This window comes from Octodon degus, unplaced genomic scaffold (genome assembly GCF_000260255.1).
Source record: "Octodon degus isolate 3935 unplaced genomic scaffold, OctDeg1.0 scaffold00007, whole genome shotgun sequence".
Classification (NCBI taxonomy): Eukaryota; Metazoa; Chordata; class Mammalia; order Rodentia; family Octodontidae; genus Octodon; species Octodon degus.
In genome coordinates this window covers 17,008,819-17,025,837 of record NW_004524583.1, presented here as the reverse complement: position 1 = coordinate 17,025,837, position 17,019 = coordinate 17,008,819, and the positions used below count along the sequence as shown (strand labels likewise).

The window sequence follows — 17,019 nt, the reverse complement described above, 5'->3', positions numbered from 1 at the left end:
CTTCCCTTTCTTTCCTCCCTTGTTCTCCTTTTTCTTACTTCCCAATATCTGTCCTCTACTTTCCACCTTATTTACTGGCTTTCTAACACAAGAGAAACAATGCGATATTTAAGTTTGTGTTTCTTGTTTTACTTAAAATTATGGTTTGGAGGTATACCCATTTACTTAAAAGTGGCTTATATTTATACTTCTTTACTGTAGAGTAGTATTCCATTTTATGTAAATACCACATTGTCTTTATCCTTTCATCTGTTGGTGGGCAAGATTTAACTATTATATAAATAGGGCTGCTGCAAGTATAGGCTTGCACACATCACTGTGGTATGATGCTTTTCTTTCAGGTAAATCCATAGAAGGGGAATGGCTGGGTCAAATGGAACCTCTAAGTTTAGTTTTTTGAGGAATAGTCATGCCAATTTCCATAGTGCTTGTACCAGTTTACATTCCCACCAGCAAAAAAGAAGGGCTTCTTTTTTCCCCCACAGCCTCTCCAGCATTTGTTATTGGTTGATTTCATGATGATAGCCTTTTTTTTCTGGAATAAGATGGAACTTAAGTGTTGTAATTTGTATTTTGAATGACAGTGATATTGAATATTTTTTCATATATTTATTCGCTGTTTGTACCTCTTCTTTTCATAAATGTCTATTGATTTCAGATGCTCTGTTTTGGAGTATGTTTTTAAATTTTTTATGGAAGGATCTGGTTTTTATTTTCAAGAATAAATTTATTAACTTTATTGGTATATTTTAGATATACATAATTATCACATTCATTCATTATAGGGAATTTGTACCTGTGAATGATAATGAATTGATTTTTTTTTCTTATTTTTTTTCTTTTCTTTCTTCCAGTTTGGAATTTTTTATATATTCTAGATATTAATCTTTTATCGGAGGAATAGCTGTTGTTTTTTTCTCATTCTGTGGGTTCTCTGTTGTTGAAAAAAAATCTTAATTTTTTAACAATTAATTTTCTTGAGAAAGAAATAGCAATGAGACAGTTTCAAAACAGGTTAGTAGGAGAGTTACAATAATTAATACATTGCATATTGTTGTCTTCATAGTAGTTATTCAGAAGACAAGATGCAGATGATAGCTTGTCTAAATATTGTTAGTAAAAATCTTCTCATTGAACTAAAAGAAAGTAGCTGTATATCTATCCTATTTTATATATATATATATATATATATATATATATATTCTTTTCACTACAAAATGGTCCTTCATTTATATCCCCCTTTTTTGTTTAGTTTTGTCAGAGATGGGTATTTCATTGCCATTCATATATTGTAAGTGCATGAATTCAGCAAAATAATCCAATATAGTCCAATAAAAACTTCTATTTTGATGCTATCCCAGTTGTTGATTCTTTGTGGTATTTCCTTTGGATTGGGATTTTATTCAGAAAGTCTTTGCCTATGCCCATGTCTTTAAGAGTTTTACCTATTTGTTCTTATAGCAGATGAATTGTTTCTGTTTTTATATTTAGACCTTTGACTCATTTTGGTTTTAGTTTAGTAGATGTTGAGAGGTATGTCTGTAGGTTTAATTTTCAACATATAGAAAGCCAACATGTAGGAAGAAGCTATCTTTCTGCTAGAGAAAATATTTGGCCCCTTTGTCAAAGCTGAGTGTGTTTGGGGTTATTTCTACATCTTATGTTCTGTTGCATTGATCTTTCGCATCTGTTGTTCCATTCCTTTGTCCTCTTCTCTCCTCTCCTGTTCCCTTCTGCTCTCCTCTCCTTTCTTTTTCTTCTTCTTCTTCTTTTTTTTTTTTTTTTTGGCAGCACCGGGATTAAACTCAGGCTCTTGCGCTTGCTAGGGAAGTGCTTATTCCACTGAGCCATCTTCCCAGCCCCATCCTCTCCTTTCCTTTCCTCCTTACCCCTTCCCATCTCCCGTCCATTTCACAGTACCATGCTGTGTTCAACATGGTGGTTTTGCAGTGTAACTTCAAGTTGGGTATTGTGATGTTCCCGCCTTGCTTTTTGTTGTCCAGAATTGTTTTTGCTATTTTAGATCTCTGCTAGTTACATGTGAATTTCAGGATTGTTTTCTCTAATGTCTATAATAATTGGTATTTTGGTATTACATATATACCAAAATAATTGGTATTTTGATCAGTACTACATTATGTTTGTATAACAGATTTTGGAAAGTATGGTCATTTTCATGATTTGGCCTACTAAAGAACAGAGATATCTTTCCATTTTCTGACATTCTCTTTGGACTCATTTTTCAGAGTACTGTAGTTTTCAAGGTGAAGGTCTTTTACTTCCTTCATTAGATTGATTCATAAGTGTCATCACTTTTTGGATGCCACTGTGAATTGTTTCCCTAATTTCATTCAGTCAGTTTGTCATTTGTGTACAGAAATGCTATTGATTTTGTACATATTTAGAACAAGGTCTACAGGGTCTCACTATACAGATCGGACTCTAGTGATCCTTCCTGTTTTTCCATTTCCAAAGAGCTTGGATTACAGGCACGCCCCACTACACCCAATATCATTTGCCCTCTCAGCGTGCCCCTGGGGTGAGGCTAGCACAGCACACTGGGGATCAAACTCCTTGTCCCTGCATCTGCCTAAGCAGGTGCTTTAATCCACTGAGCTATCTGGCTGGCCCAATGCTATTGATTTTTGAGCATTGACTTTGTATCCAGCTATGCTACTGAATTTAGTTATTAAATCTAGAAATCTTTCAGTGGAGTTTTTGGGGTCTCTATAAAGTATCATGTCACCTGCAAATAATGATAATTTAACTTCTCCCTTTCATATTCTGTTCCTTTTGTTTTTGCTCTCTAATTGCTCTGGCTAATGTTTCCAGAACTGTGTTGAATAGGAGCAGTGATAGTGGCATTCCTCATTTTAGTGTTGTTCCTGACTTCAGAAGAAAGCTTTCAGTTTTTGACCATTTAGTATGCTGTTGGCTGTTGGCTTGTCATAGATGGATTTTATCAGATTGAGATAAAGACCTTCTCTTTTGCTGAGTTCAAGTACCTACAGTCATTGGACTAGCATCAAATATGAAAAGATCCTTTAAGAACTTCTCCAAATACAGCTTCTCTAACTGCAATGGAACACACATGTTTGAGAAAACAAAACAAAAATGGTGAATATGTTGGGATGGAAGCTAGGAAATTGATCAAATGTGTGTAGGCAGGACCAGACCTCAGTGCCTAAAGCAGACAAGCTACCACAGTCCTGAGATAAACAGACTGTCTGGTTGAAGTCAGCTATTAGTCACTAGGAAACCTTGTGTCACATGTTACTAACTTTGCAAAAGTATAAATAAAATATCGTTTTGTTGTGGAAAAAATATGTATGTATGTACAAGATAGGATAGATATACAGCTATTTTCTCTTAGTTCATTGAGAAGAAAGGTTTGTACTAATATTATTTAGACAAGATATCATGCCTACATCTTGTCATCTGAATAACTACTATGAAAACAACAATATGCAATGTATTAATTATTGTAACTGTACTACTAACCTACTTTGTTTCATTGCTTTTTTCATTTTCTCATTAAAATGAACTAAAAAATTAAAGAAAAATAACAAATATGTAGTGAGAGAGAGGCCTGACCTCTGCATTGTAACTATAAAACATTGCTAAGAGAAATTAAAGACTTCATTAAATGGAAAAAAATGATAAAGACCTTCTCTTGCAATTTACTGTAGTGTGTGTGTGTGTGTGTGTGTGTGTGTGTTTGTGTGTGTGTGTTGTAATGATGAATAGGTGCTGGACTTTTCAAGTGCTTTTTCTCCATCTGTTGAAATGATCATGCGGTTGTTGTCCTTGACTCTCTTAATGTTGTGTATTACATTTATTGATTTGTGTATGTTGAACCATCCCTGCATGTATAGGATGAATCCTGCGTGGTCATGGTGCATAAACTTCTTGATGATTTGCTGCATTCTGTTTGCCAGTATCCTTTGAGGATTTATGCATCTGTGTTCATTTATAGTTCTCTGTTTTGGTTGGATCCTTCTCTGCTGTTGGTCTCAAGTTAAAGCTTGTTTTTAAGGACTGAATTTGAAACTACTGCTTCCCTTTGAATTTGATTAAAGAGTCTGAGGAGTAGTGGCCTTAGGTGTCCTCTGAATTTATTGTAGAATTCAGCAGTGAATCAGTTAAACCTGGTCTCTTCTTTGTTGGGAGTTATTTCTCCCCCACCCCTCAAATTTCTTGATGGGTACTGGGTTATTTAGAATTTTTATATCTTTTTAATTCAATTTTGGCAATTCATACATATTTAAATTCCTATCTTTTTTTTTTCGCTGAGTTTTCCATCTTACTAGAGTATCAGTATAGTATCTCCAAGTATGTACTGATCACCTTGTGAATTTCTGCAGAATCCATTGTAATGCCACCCATTTCATTCCTAATTGCATGGATTTGAGTCCTCCTTATTCTTGATAAGATTAGCTAAGGGTTTGTCTATGTAATCATTCAAAGAAATAACTTCCATTCATTGATTTTTTTTTTTATATTACTTTCTTAGTTTCCATTGCCTTAATTTCTGATAGGACCTTTATAATTTCTTTCCTTATGTAAGCTTTTTGTTTAAGTTCTTTTTTTCTAGAATCTTGAGATTTTCATTAGGTTATTATTTGAATTTACTGTGCTTTTCTGCTATGGACATTTATTGCTATACATTTTCCTTGTAGGACTGCTTTCATTATATTCCTTAGCTTCCTGAATTTATGCTTGAGTCTGTTTTATGGAACATAGTTGGTTTTCTTTTTATTTTTTTTTAATGTGTTTTGTACAGGATCTCACTATGCAGCTTGGACTCATAGTGATCCCCGTTTTCAGCCTCCCCAGTGCTGGAATTACAGGTATGCACCACCATGCCTGAACTCGGTGGCTGGCTCAGCGCGCTTGGAGGTGAGGCTGACACAGCATGTGGTGCTGGGGATCGAATCCCGGTCCCTGTGCTTGCCTAAGCAGGAGCTGAGACTTCTGAGCCATTTTGCTAGCCTATGCAGTTTTGCTTTTTGTGTTGGGCATTCAGGGTTTTCATATCTCTCCTAAGCTCCTTTTGTTCTGTCTGTATCTGGATTCACTAACCATTTTCTTCACTATGGTCATCAATTATTTCTATAATGATTTGTTTTTTGGCTTTGTCAAGAGAGTTATTTGCCTGTTTTGTTACTTTAGCCACCATTTCAGAAAATTCACTAGGTGGTTTTGATTTCTTCCACCTGGATTTGCTTTCATGAATTGAAGGTTATGGGTTGCCATCTTGCTTCTGTATTTTCTCATTTTTAAAAATTTCTTTCCTGTATTGAGCCATTTAAGTTGTTTATGGCAGATAGCTTTATTGCTAGTATAAGACCTCTTTAGGAAAGTACTACTTAGAGATATCTTCTATGTGTAACTGACTCTTGGCCTTTGAGTTTGTCCCAAGATCTTGCCTCTTCTCTTTATTAGAGTAGCCTAGCACCCAGTTCTTTGGTACTAGATTGGAGATTTTTTTTTTTTTGTAATGAACCCCAGACAATGTAGGTATTAGAATACAAGAAAACTAATTAATCACAGGTATGTCACCTTGGTAAAGTAGTGCAGTCAGTAATAACAGTAACATTGAGTACAAATTATGATATTTGTCAGTTTGCTTCCTTTAGCCATAGATACCAGATTTATAATTGTGTAAGAAAATCTAGGGCAAATATAAAATTATAGACAGTAAATAGTTACTCAGTTGAGTGATTTTTACCCTAAGGGGGGAAGTTTTTAAAGGGAGTAGAAGAAAAAGCAGAGAAATAAGAAAAAGGGATTAGAAGCAAGGACAAAGACAGATTATTGAAGACTCAGGAAACTTATGAAGAAGACAGGAAGGAAATAAAGAAAAAATAGAAGAAAGTGAACCATAAATAATAAAAACTATGTTCACACACAACAACATCAACAATTAAAAAAAACCTGATGAATAACTGTTAAAATAAAAAAACCAAGAAAAGTTTTTCTGTGAGTTTTGAGCCTGTAATTCTCTTCAGGTGTGCAGCTTTGTGGCAGTGTCCAATTCAAGATGTGACTTTGCTCTAGGTGGTATACAGAAGAGGTGGACAGAGCCCCTATCCATGCTGGATAATCTATAGTCAGCCTCCTGCAAGATTAGTTCACGGTGTTGGCTCTGGAGTGTGAAGTCCACAGAAGCTGAGGTTGAATGTGGCCTCTGGTCCAGGTACTGGGCCTGAGTTGTGTAGCTTATAGCACAAAGTGTCCTGGCCTGAACACAGCTCCTGTCCATGCACATCTCCCGTGGTGGTCCCAGTCACAGTAGTTTTATACTGGGAGTCTTGAGATGAAGCCAAACTTCAGAGTCCCAGCTTCAGTAGGCCCCTCCCCTCCCTGAAATGGTGCCTGGTCAAGCGCTCTCCAGGGGATTTGGCAGTGGCTTGGACTGAAGTCCCTCACCAGCTGTCAGCTTACAGCGTCCACTGCTCCCTTCCCTTGGTGTAAGGGACCTGAAAGGTCCCTTAGGTTACCCACTGTCACTGTGTCTGCATAGACTTGATTTTACACTCCCATGCCATGATTCAGGGGCTGAGGAGAAAGTGCAGATTGTGCCTTCTTTTTTCTTCATTGAAGCCTGTCTCTTCAATTTCTCTATTGGCTCCAGTTTTCCCTTCCTAGCCTTCGTGTGTCCCAGGTATCCACCTCTCTCCTTTTCTTTTGCAAGTTGTTAGTTTCCAGTGTCTGGATTCTGAATATTGAGGCTGATTTATTGCTGCTTAATTCTTTGCAATCTTCCTGAGGTTCAGTATACTCATTTTTTCTTTAACTATTACTAGATATTTTTTTTTATCTACCATCATTTGTATTTCTTGGGTCTGTTTTAATTGACTTATTTTCTTCTTGGTGTTGGGTCATGTTTTTGCCTTTGTTGACATAACAGTCAAAATTTTGTTGGCAAACTAATTCATAATTTAACTGTACTTCTTTTGATAGGCAATTATTCTTCCCCAAGTCTGCAGCTGTTAGAAAAACTGTATATATTTGTTGAGTGCATTTCATTTTGTTCACATGTTAAAACACATCCTAAATATATAAATTCCTGCTGATGCAGTTTATTATAAGGCATGTATGTGTAACTATTTAATATGTACTGCTGTTTTTCTCTTTGCATGGAGCACATATTTTGGTTAGTTAGATAAGTGCTGAGTAATTTTTAGTCAGTTTTGATGACAACCCTTATGTGAATGCAATTCATAGAGCAGGGCTGGCCTTCAGTGATTTGTACTTTTAAAGTAGTCACATGTTTATCTTTTTCCCTGAATATTCAGATGAAGTCATATGAACATGGCTCTTTTAAACATCCTGCTCACACAGTAGATGTTTTCTTGGTTACTTTTCTCTCATTGCTGATATGAAATATCCAATGCCCAAGATTAAGGGAGGAAAGGTTTATTTAGCTCACAGTTTGTGGAGGTCTCAGTCCATACTCACCTGGCTGCAAGGCAGAGTGGTACATAGTGGAGGGCAGCCATTCATGGTGATAGAAAACAGCAAAAACAGCAAGAGCAAAATGGGAGGAGAAAAAAGAATAAGCTTTTCTTCCTCCCACCAGGGAGGGTATAGCACTCACGCCCATAATCCCAGCACTGGGCCATGAATCAATCAAAAAGTCTAGCAGCCCATCCTATGATGGCATGAGGCTTTGAGAGGACATCTAGACAAACTATTACAGATGCCAAATGAGGTATTGGTTATTTTCTTATTGTTAATCTTAATGAAGAGTCACTTCAGTGACTTTACATAGAACTGTGGCAGTTTTTGTTGATTCTATCGCAATGATTGAACCGTTTCTATCTCTGATTATGAGAGGGGACAATAGAGAAAGAGCATGTGAGAGATACAATTTTTTTTTTTTGTATCATGTAACTCCTAAAGATCTGCTACGCAGCATAATGTCTATAATTACTTACACTTTCTTATTCTGAAAAACTTAATAAGGTAGGGGCTGAGTGGTAGCCAGCTCAGTGGTCTAAGTGCCTGCCTGGCAAATGCAAGGACACAGGTTTGATTACCCATACCACATGCCATGCCAGCCCTGGAACCTGTGCCAACCACCAAAACCAGGTGTGGTGGTGCACACCTGTAATCCCAGCACTGGGGAGGCTGAGACAAGAGGATCACTACAAGTCTGAGCTTTATAGCGAGACCCTGTATCAAATAAATAAATAAATTTTTAAAATTTAATAAGGTAAAACTTGTATAAGGCGTTTTGTTTTGTTTTGTTTTGTTTTGTTTTTTTGAGCAGAATCGGGGATTGAATTTAGGCCTTTGTGTGTATAAGGTATTCTTACCACAAGTAATAATAATGATAATAAGAGCAAGAAGAAACTTTTAGAGATGTCACATAGGTCTGTTATGGTGATGGTGAACCTAAGGCAAGCATGCCATGCTGGGCATGTGTGAGCCAGGTTACTCCAGTGTTGTCCCTGCAGCCAAGCATTGGCTAACAGGGCACGTAGTGGCCATGTGCATGCTCAGAAAGGAGTAACTCTGCCAGATTCCTGTCACAAGCCATAACTCATTAGCTGCCAGTTGATCAAGGTTTTGCATGGCCTGTCAGTATTCGGGTTTAGTTGCGTTGTTGATGCCTTGCTATAAATAAGTGGGTTTTAAGTTATTTGGGAACTCAATCTGCAAAAGTTTTGCCTTCACTGGTTTATAACGTAGATTGTGGTGATGAGTTCACACATGAGTTCACACTTGTATATCTGTTTTAAAATTCATTAGGTTGTATATGTAAATTATGTTTAGTTTTGTTTCCTAAAAAAAAATCCATGCCTTTCTTAGGTATTCATCGTTGTTAACATGTGAGAGGTCTTGAGAGGTCCTGAGTTCAAGCACCAATATTATGAAGAAATAAAAATAGTTAAAGAATAAGGACAGTGCTTTTTTTTGTACTGGGAATTGAACTCAGGACCTTACACTTACCATGCAGTTGCTGTGCTGCTGAGCTATATCACTGGCCAGTGCTGCATATTTAAAAGCAAATGAAATTTATATATCATGAACAGTACGCCAAGTGAAGCATAGGAGTGAATTTTGCTTGATCAAGAGATTCCATAGCACACATTGATGTCTATATTACATATCTTATGTTTTTTCATCTTTATTTTCTAGTAGAAGTTATCCTTTCAGTTTTTATTCTACTTTATCTCCACTATTGGTTTTTTGTTATACTTTTCTTTTTAAAAAGTAATTGTTCTTCTAGAGGAATGCTGTCTCATTTCAGAAAAGCTCTTTACTAGCAATAGTCGTGATGGTACCCGTTAGACACAGGTGGTCTTCAGACAATTGAAATGTGGCTGATGTGACTAAAGACGTAAGTTTTACATTTAATTCTTGTTTAAGTGGTTGCATGTGACTAGTGCCTATTGAAGGCAGTGTACTAACATAGCACACAGTATAATTCATATCTTAAGGGGTGAGTCTCCCTTCAAATAACAGTTGCCACGTAGTAAGAAGTTCATTGTTGTGCAGTTACATTTCCTATGTCCTGTTCTTTTGTGTGTGTGTGTGTGTGTGTGTGTGTGTATGTTTTGCTTTTATGTGTATTATAAATCCAATGATATATTGCCAATTTTTAGTTGGACATCTATTTACCCTTTCATTTGATTAAATTGAGAAAATTTTTATGCTTTTAAATATTGTATCACTCCTCATGCTATTTATTTCTTTGTGTAGATTCATAATTTATCTGTTATACTTCCTGAAATAATTTAATTTTTTGCAATATAGTTTTGATGGTATAGAATGTTCTTAGCCCTTTAAAAAAAAAAACAAAACAACTTGACTTTTGACCTTAGTTTTGGAATCTATTTTTACTGGAAATACAATTCTTTTTTTTTTTTTTTTGTGGAACCGGGGATTGAACTCAGGCCCTTGCGCTTGCCAGGCAAGCACTTACTCTACTGAGCTATCTCCCTGGCCCTGGAAGTAGAATTCTGAGTTAGTACTTTTTCCTCATAGTGTTATATAGATGTTATTTTATTGTCTTCTGGCCAGCATGTTTTTTGACATTGTGTTTTTATTTTTTCTCTGTAATATTTTTTCCTAGTTGTTGAAAGATTTTCTCAGTTCCATTTTTCAGCAGTATTATGTACATTTTCAGTACTCTGCAGTTTTTTCCTGGTGGTTTGCTATTTATTTATTTTGAAATATTCTTAGCCAACATTAAAAAATATTTTCTGCCATTTCTTACTTTTGTGATCCAGTTACACATATTAAATCTTTTGATATTATTCACAGCTTTTGAGTTCTCTATTCTTTTTGTTTTTTAATTCTTTTGAGTTTTATCCTTTGGGTTTCATTTTGAATAATACCTTATTGATTTCTCCTCAAGAAATCTCCTCTATCACAGATGTTCACCTTCATGTAATCTTTTGATAATGATATTGAATGTTCTCTTATAGTTTGCTTTAATGTTTAGTTAGCGTTTCTTCTGTGCTGACTCCCTCATTTTTTCGTGTATTTATTACCCATATTTTCCATGAGATCCTTTTGTGAGCAACCCTGGGTAATTTCATTACCTTATTCTGTAATCTCAGTTGCCTTATCTATATGAAGGGAATAAAAATATCACCCCTTTTATAATTTTAAAGCTTAAATGCATTAATGCAAGGATATGTGCCCAGCAAATGCTAAACTCTCAACAAATGTTAGCTGCTACCTGTTATTTATATGCTGATGTCATCAAATAAGGATAGAAGTTATGACACAAAAAATGGGTTTTAGCCATGAACATATTTATTTGGCTCCTCACATGGGTTCATCCAAGCCCATCTAGAGTGGTCTGTAACCTTCAGGAGTGTTCGATGAGATATGTGTGTCATATGGTCCACCTGTGAAACTGAATAGGAAAAGCAACTTGCTGTTTGAGGGGCAGACTTGAGAGCATTATTGTTGATAGAGAAGGTGCCGTGTTTGAGTGGGTGAGAAGCCAGACTCATTGTATTTCTGTAGCTAAGCTGTAGTTCCGCTGCAGGTTCTTCTCACAGTATCCCTGGCCTTCTTGTTCATGGCCATGTTGGGGCTTCCAGTCATGTTAGGGTGAGGGGGTGGCTGAATGAAGGGGAGAGAGTCTCAAAGCTATAAGTTTAAGAAATTTGTTTTTGTTCTTCATTTTCAAAACCAGCAGATCACACTGACCTAGTTGAATTCCTGTCCACTTATTGGTTTCAGGAGCTTCTGTTTTGCCTAACTCCCAATTAGTAAGGCCACCTTGCAAGGCCTCTTGTGTGCTGATTTCATGCATACCTTGTCCATGTTGCCTTTCTTCTCTAATATTTCTCAAGTCTGTGCCTGGTTCTTCATCCTAAAGACATTCTGCCACCCAGATCTCTTTGCTGTTCTTCCTGTTCGAACCAGGTACTCAACAACTGGCTGTTCTACCATTTTCTGGTTTTTTTTTTTTTTTTGGTTTTACAGTTTATTAAATCCTCTCATGAAAAAAGTTGCAGTCACTGCAGACAGGCATTGCAGGATCTCTACTCCTTCGGCTGTTCTCCAGACTCCAGCTCACTGCCAGACACTTCAGTTCTTTTTGCCAGCACCAATGTTAGCCTTTATGGTGCCCCTGACTTTCATCATTCTATTCTTGCATTCCTTCCACTGCTTTGTTGAGGTCTTTTTCTTCTCATACAGGCTGTGTCTTGTAAGTCTTATGTTTGGGCTCATTTTTCTTCGCATAATCCAGGGAATTGTAAATCTTGCCAAAGCCAGTCATCTTGCCACCACCAAAATGGGTTCTGAATCCAAACACAAAAATGACATCTGGTGTGGTCTTGTACGTGTTGGTGAGTTTTTCCTGAATTTCTGTCTTAAGTACTGTTGCTTTCCCAGGGTGAAGGACATCAATGACTATTTGTTTCCTTTGAAGAAGTTGGTTGGTCATGAACTTCTGGGTTCGGATAGTTACTGTGTCATTCATGATGACAATGAATTCTCAGACAGCCGGGGAGGAAAAGAGCTGTTCTACCATTTTCTTAGGCTTGATTTCCTTCACTGGGACATTAAGGGCAATTGTTATCCAGAAGTATTTAAGAACCTCAACTTTGAGTATTGCCACCCACCCCTTTCCTGAGGCTGCTCTCCCTAGACTTGGAGAGTTCATAGTGGCCTGGGAAAATATCTGTCTTCCTGTGGATTGTTTTCTTCATCTTCATGCTGTGTTCTCTGCTTCTGTTTCTGTACTAATGCCACCTGTTTCTCATTTAATATACTGTTCATAATTATTCTACAGTTTATGATGCTTTATTCCAACTCACATTGATTTATGGGTCTAGTGCCGATCTTTGTTTTTGATATTGTTTGGTTTTTCACATGTTCTTTTATGTATTTAACTTTTTACATTTCAGACATTGTAGGTAAAGGTTATCAGAGATGAAGTGAAGAATATTAATGCTCTGAAGTTTCTTCTTTAAGGCTCTTTCTGTATGTGGGGTTGGAGTTGGAGGCAATCAGTGATTGGCTTGAATTTAGTTTCCTGTTGTTGCTGCAGTAGTTAACTTCACTGAATTAGTGCTGTAAAGTTTCTGTAGTAGTGCACTGCTGCTACCTTGTTCTTGGTGTGGAGCCTAGAGAACTGGAGTATTTTTTGTTAGTGTTTAAGTCACTTCCTTAGCCTTTAGCAGGTTTTTGGATGTCTGTATCGCAGGATGATCTCTTAGCTTATTGTAACCTTTGATTAGTCACTGAATACTATGAGCTTTATGTTGTTAATTTTCAATATCTTGCTATCATTCTGTAAAAACTTCTGCATTTTATTTTGCTATGCAGTTACTTTGGGTCATTTTTGGATCATGTTAATATCCTTTTATATCTTTTTAAAATTTATTAGTGCTTCTGTTAGCAGTGCCTTTCTTTAGTGAGTAAAGCCAGTGAACTTTGACTTATAAAACAAATGTGGTCTACAACCTTAAATTAAAAACTAAGAATAATATGTGACAGGGATTATGTCTGACATAGTTTGAGATATTAGCTATTTTACTCCATAAGAAACATGTTTTGATCTCACTTTAACTATAACTTTAAAGATGTTTTCTTGCTGTATGCTCCAGTTTTTCTGTGTGATAATTTCATTATATTTGATTGGAATTCATAGACCTCCTAGTTTTGCCCAATCTCTGAGAGATGTTTAGTTTTCAGCTCTCCATATTTAAGTTTTACCTTTAATAATTGTTTTATTGCCAGCTTTGTGAAATCTCACTTTTAAATGCAGATCTTAGTATGCGTGTATAGCTCACTATGCAGCCAAAGACTCACAGGATCTCCTCTGCGGAATTCTGAGTGTTTTGTTTAGGCAGCTGCCACATACACTGACAAGCACATTTCATCCACCCTAATCTCCCAAAACTTTGGTCTCTGTCTTCTGATTTTAGGAGGATAAGTGCACTTTGCTGTGTTATTCCTTTCTGAGTTGATGTTCAGTAAATGCCCCTAGGCAGAAGACTGCAGAAGTCATAGACATTGGCTTTTTTTTTTTTAAATTTATGCACTTCTGCTTTATTCAGTTTGTTAAACAAAAGCTAATAAAATTATAGTTTCCAAAACAACAGGCACAGAAATAAGTATCTATTTGAAATAAGACCATTAGTTACTTACAAAATTTAATTATAAGAATCAGAGAGTGGTTATTGGTGGAGCCAGTCCACACTGACAGCTCTGAGGTGTGTAGATGCTAGTTTTTGAATAAAGGTGGCAAATACTGATTATATTTCCATAACAATGTTTGAGATCTACATAGTTACCACACAAGGCTAAGAGAATAACCTTGAAATCACCAACAGCTAAACCAAAGATATTATGGATAAAATTATGGGTACTAGAATCAGCAGTGCCTAAAGTTTTAATTTTGTTATTTCATAGAGAATGTAAACTTTTATACCTGTAAAATGGGAATATTACGTAGTACTTCCACAGAACATTGGAAAATGTTTAATAAAATAATCTATGGAAAGATTGAGTACAATATGTAGAAAATTATTATGCAGTCTCTGTAGATCCACTTTTAATTATTCATACAATGAATATACTGGAGTTTTTGTGAGCAGCTTCTAAAATAGCTTTCAGTGATCCCTGTGTACAGTGCATATGCTTATCCAACCAAGCTAAGCTGAGGACAGTTCATGTGTTATATTTTGTCCCCAACAAGTTATACAAACCTTGAGGTATAGAGTAGGAATTAAAATACAATACAAAACTGAACATTAGTTAGATTTCTTCATATACCATACTGATAAAAGCTCCATTAAATACTAGAATAACAAAACTTTACAGCAAGTAAAAGATTCAACAGAATCGTAATTATTGATTTTGTACTATTGCAGAAGTCTAAAAGCATTTCATTAATGTTTTTTAAACAGAGTTATATCTTCATCCATGACATAATAACTAGATTGCTCTCATAAACTAGAAAACCTTAAGAAACATTTTGAGGGACTGGAGATACAGTTTTAGTGGCCTAACATTAGTATGCATATGGCCTTGGGTTCAATCCCCAACAGCAGCAAAGGTACAAAAACATTTTTTAAAAACTATATTTATAAAAATCATTTTCAGTTATGGAACACAAGACTGAATGAACTAAAGAAGATTAACAATAAAACTAATTCCTATGAATCTGGGTGTAGTGGTGCATACCTATAATCCTGTCACTCAGGAGGCTGAGGTGGCAGGATCGCCATGAGTTTGAGGCCAGCCTGGACTGGAGTGAGACTCTGTCATTAAAGCAAACAAACAAACAAACAAACAAACAGAGCCAGAGAGGAGTGGCTAGAACCTCTTAAATACCCACATTTCCACCACTGTTTCTGGTAGAGTTTTGATTCTGTTTTTGATTCATCATGGATCATCTGTTACCTGAAGACATTCAGCTGATGGCTAACCAGCTTATTGATGAGTCCCTGGAGAATACAAGGAAAATTGTGGATTTAGCAAAATTGTGGATTTAGCTGTTCCATCTCAGATACAGGAATCCAGACCATTACCATGCAGGGTGAACAAGGGAACAACTCAGCTGCATAGAAGAAGGCATGGACCAGATAAATAAAGACATGAGACAGAGAAGGCTTTAACAGAACTCAACAAGGGCTGTGGCCTTTGAGTCTGTCCATGTAACAGGACAAAGAACTTTGAGGCTAGGAAGGCCTATAAGGCAATGTGAGAAGAAGGCAGAGACAACTAGCCATGTGGTATGCAAGCAGTCATCCAGAGTCACCATCGGGCAGCCTCAGTAGCCTGCGCTGGAGCAGCCAGCAGCAGATACATTAGCATATAACCAGTGATGCCTTAGAGGAGGTGATGGAGGAGAACCCAACTCGAGTGAGCAGTCCCCTGGGAAATCTAAAGAGCATGACCTTGGAAATGGGCAATGAAATTGGAGCTCAAAATTGACAAATAGGGACCAGCTAGATAGCTCAGTGGACTAAAGTGGCTGTTTAGGCAGAGCACAGTGGTGGGGGTTCAGTCTCCAGCTGTGCCGGCCCCATCTCCAGAGTGCACTGAGACAGTGATTGAGACTGGGAGTGGTGGCACAAGCCTGTAATCCAGCACTTGAGAAGCTGAAAACAGGAGGATCATTACAAGTCTGATCTGTGTAGTAAGTCCCTGTAGACCCTGTACCAAATACATTTTTTTAAAAAAAATTGACAAATAGACTCAATCACAAAAAAGGTTGACACCAGCAAAGATCACGTTGATGTTACCAAATACCAAAGCAAAGAAACTCATTGACAGCTTAAGCTACTGCTGTACTTTGTTACCATTTATTCACTTTTCTAGTTGCTCTTCCTATGCCATTGCCTTTTTAGAGTTGGAAATTTTGATCTAATCTGAAATTTTGTGCTCATCTGGAGGTAATGTAGAAGACAGGCCAGTGGAGTAACAGCCTCCCTAGTTTATTTTCTGTTTCTCTTGAAGGTAGACTACTGCTCTGTCTTCACTATTTTTTCTATTCATATTCTTAGATTGGTTTTCGTACATCCCACCTAGTAGGCAAGGAGAAATACCATCCTCTTCCCCTCAGCAGGTTCTTTTGCTTTTACAGTTTGGAAGGATTGCCAAAGACAGCCTTAAAGTAAAGAAGGCAGCAGTGGAGGTATGTTTTGTTTCTGTTTGTCAGTTTTGGTTTGTAGTAGGTGAAGGACAAGAGAGAAGAGGTTGTTACTTTGGTAAAAATATGCAGGCCACAAAATCAAAAGTTGCATAGCTGCAATAAAGATTGAGACATGTTTAGTTTTTTATTTAAGTTGTAGTTTTTACCAGTTCAGGTTAGTGCTTGGTTTTGAAGCTTTTACACACAGCATCTTTGTCTTACATCACCATTTTGGAACCCCTGCCTCAAAGAGTAGAATAAAATGAGCTTTTTTTCTTGTAAGCTTAGCTGGACATGTTGGCACACACCTTTAATCCCAGCATTTGGGAGCTTGAGGTAGGAGGATCACCAGAAGTTCAAGGCCAGCCTTGAGTTCAGTGCATTTTTGAATTAAAATTTCATACATATACATAGATTCTATGATCCCAGTTCATATTGCATATGCTGGAACAGTTTGTACAGATGTATGGCTTTTTGTTGTCATATAGGTAATAGTTTCATGATCCCATTATAGAACTATTAGCCACATAAGCTTGTCATTAGTGTTTGAAGAAAAAAATGTAAGTATACATGTGTAACACAAGAATCTCTAAAGCAAGCTTAAATTTTTTTTGGAGATGTTTGACAACATACATGATCTCAGGTTTACCTCAATGCTAAGAATTATGTTTAGATAGGAAACAGAAAACTTACTTTGATCTGGGGTAGAAAAATAGATTTGAGTTTCATCTAGCTTTATATGTGTAAAAAGTTAGAATGAACTGTTTCACTAAAAATGATTTGGAAATTATATATCTATATATAGATATGTACCACATATATATCTAAATATTGGCCAAATTTTAGCTCATGATAATACATATGTATATGTATATAAATATTTTACTTTTACTAAT

At 36.5% G+C, this 17,019-nt stretch overlaps 1 protein-coding gene and 1 pseudogene across 6 annotated transcripts in view; both read left to right on the top strand.

Moving 5' to 3' along the window:
* Positions 1 to 17,019, top strand: part of Fut8 (fucosyltransferase 8) — a 485,432-nt gene that overhangs the window by 201,010 nt on the left and 267,403 nt on the right. Inside the window, exon 4 of one of the 6 annotated variants that reach the window (XM_023702817.1) lies at positions 16,076 to 16,126. The exons of the other annotated variants lie outside the window; for them this stretch is intronic. The gene's annotated coding sequence lies outside the window, so the exon portion shown is untranslated. The remainder of the gene's footprint in view (positions 1 to 16,075; positions 16,127 to 17,019) is intronic. 6 annotated transcript variants of the gene reach the window in all.
* On the top strand, positions 14,874 to 15,859 carry LOC101579348 (annotated as a pseudogene).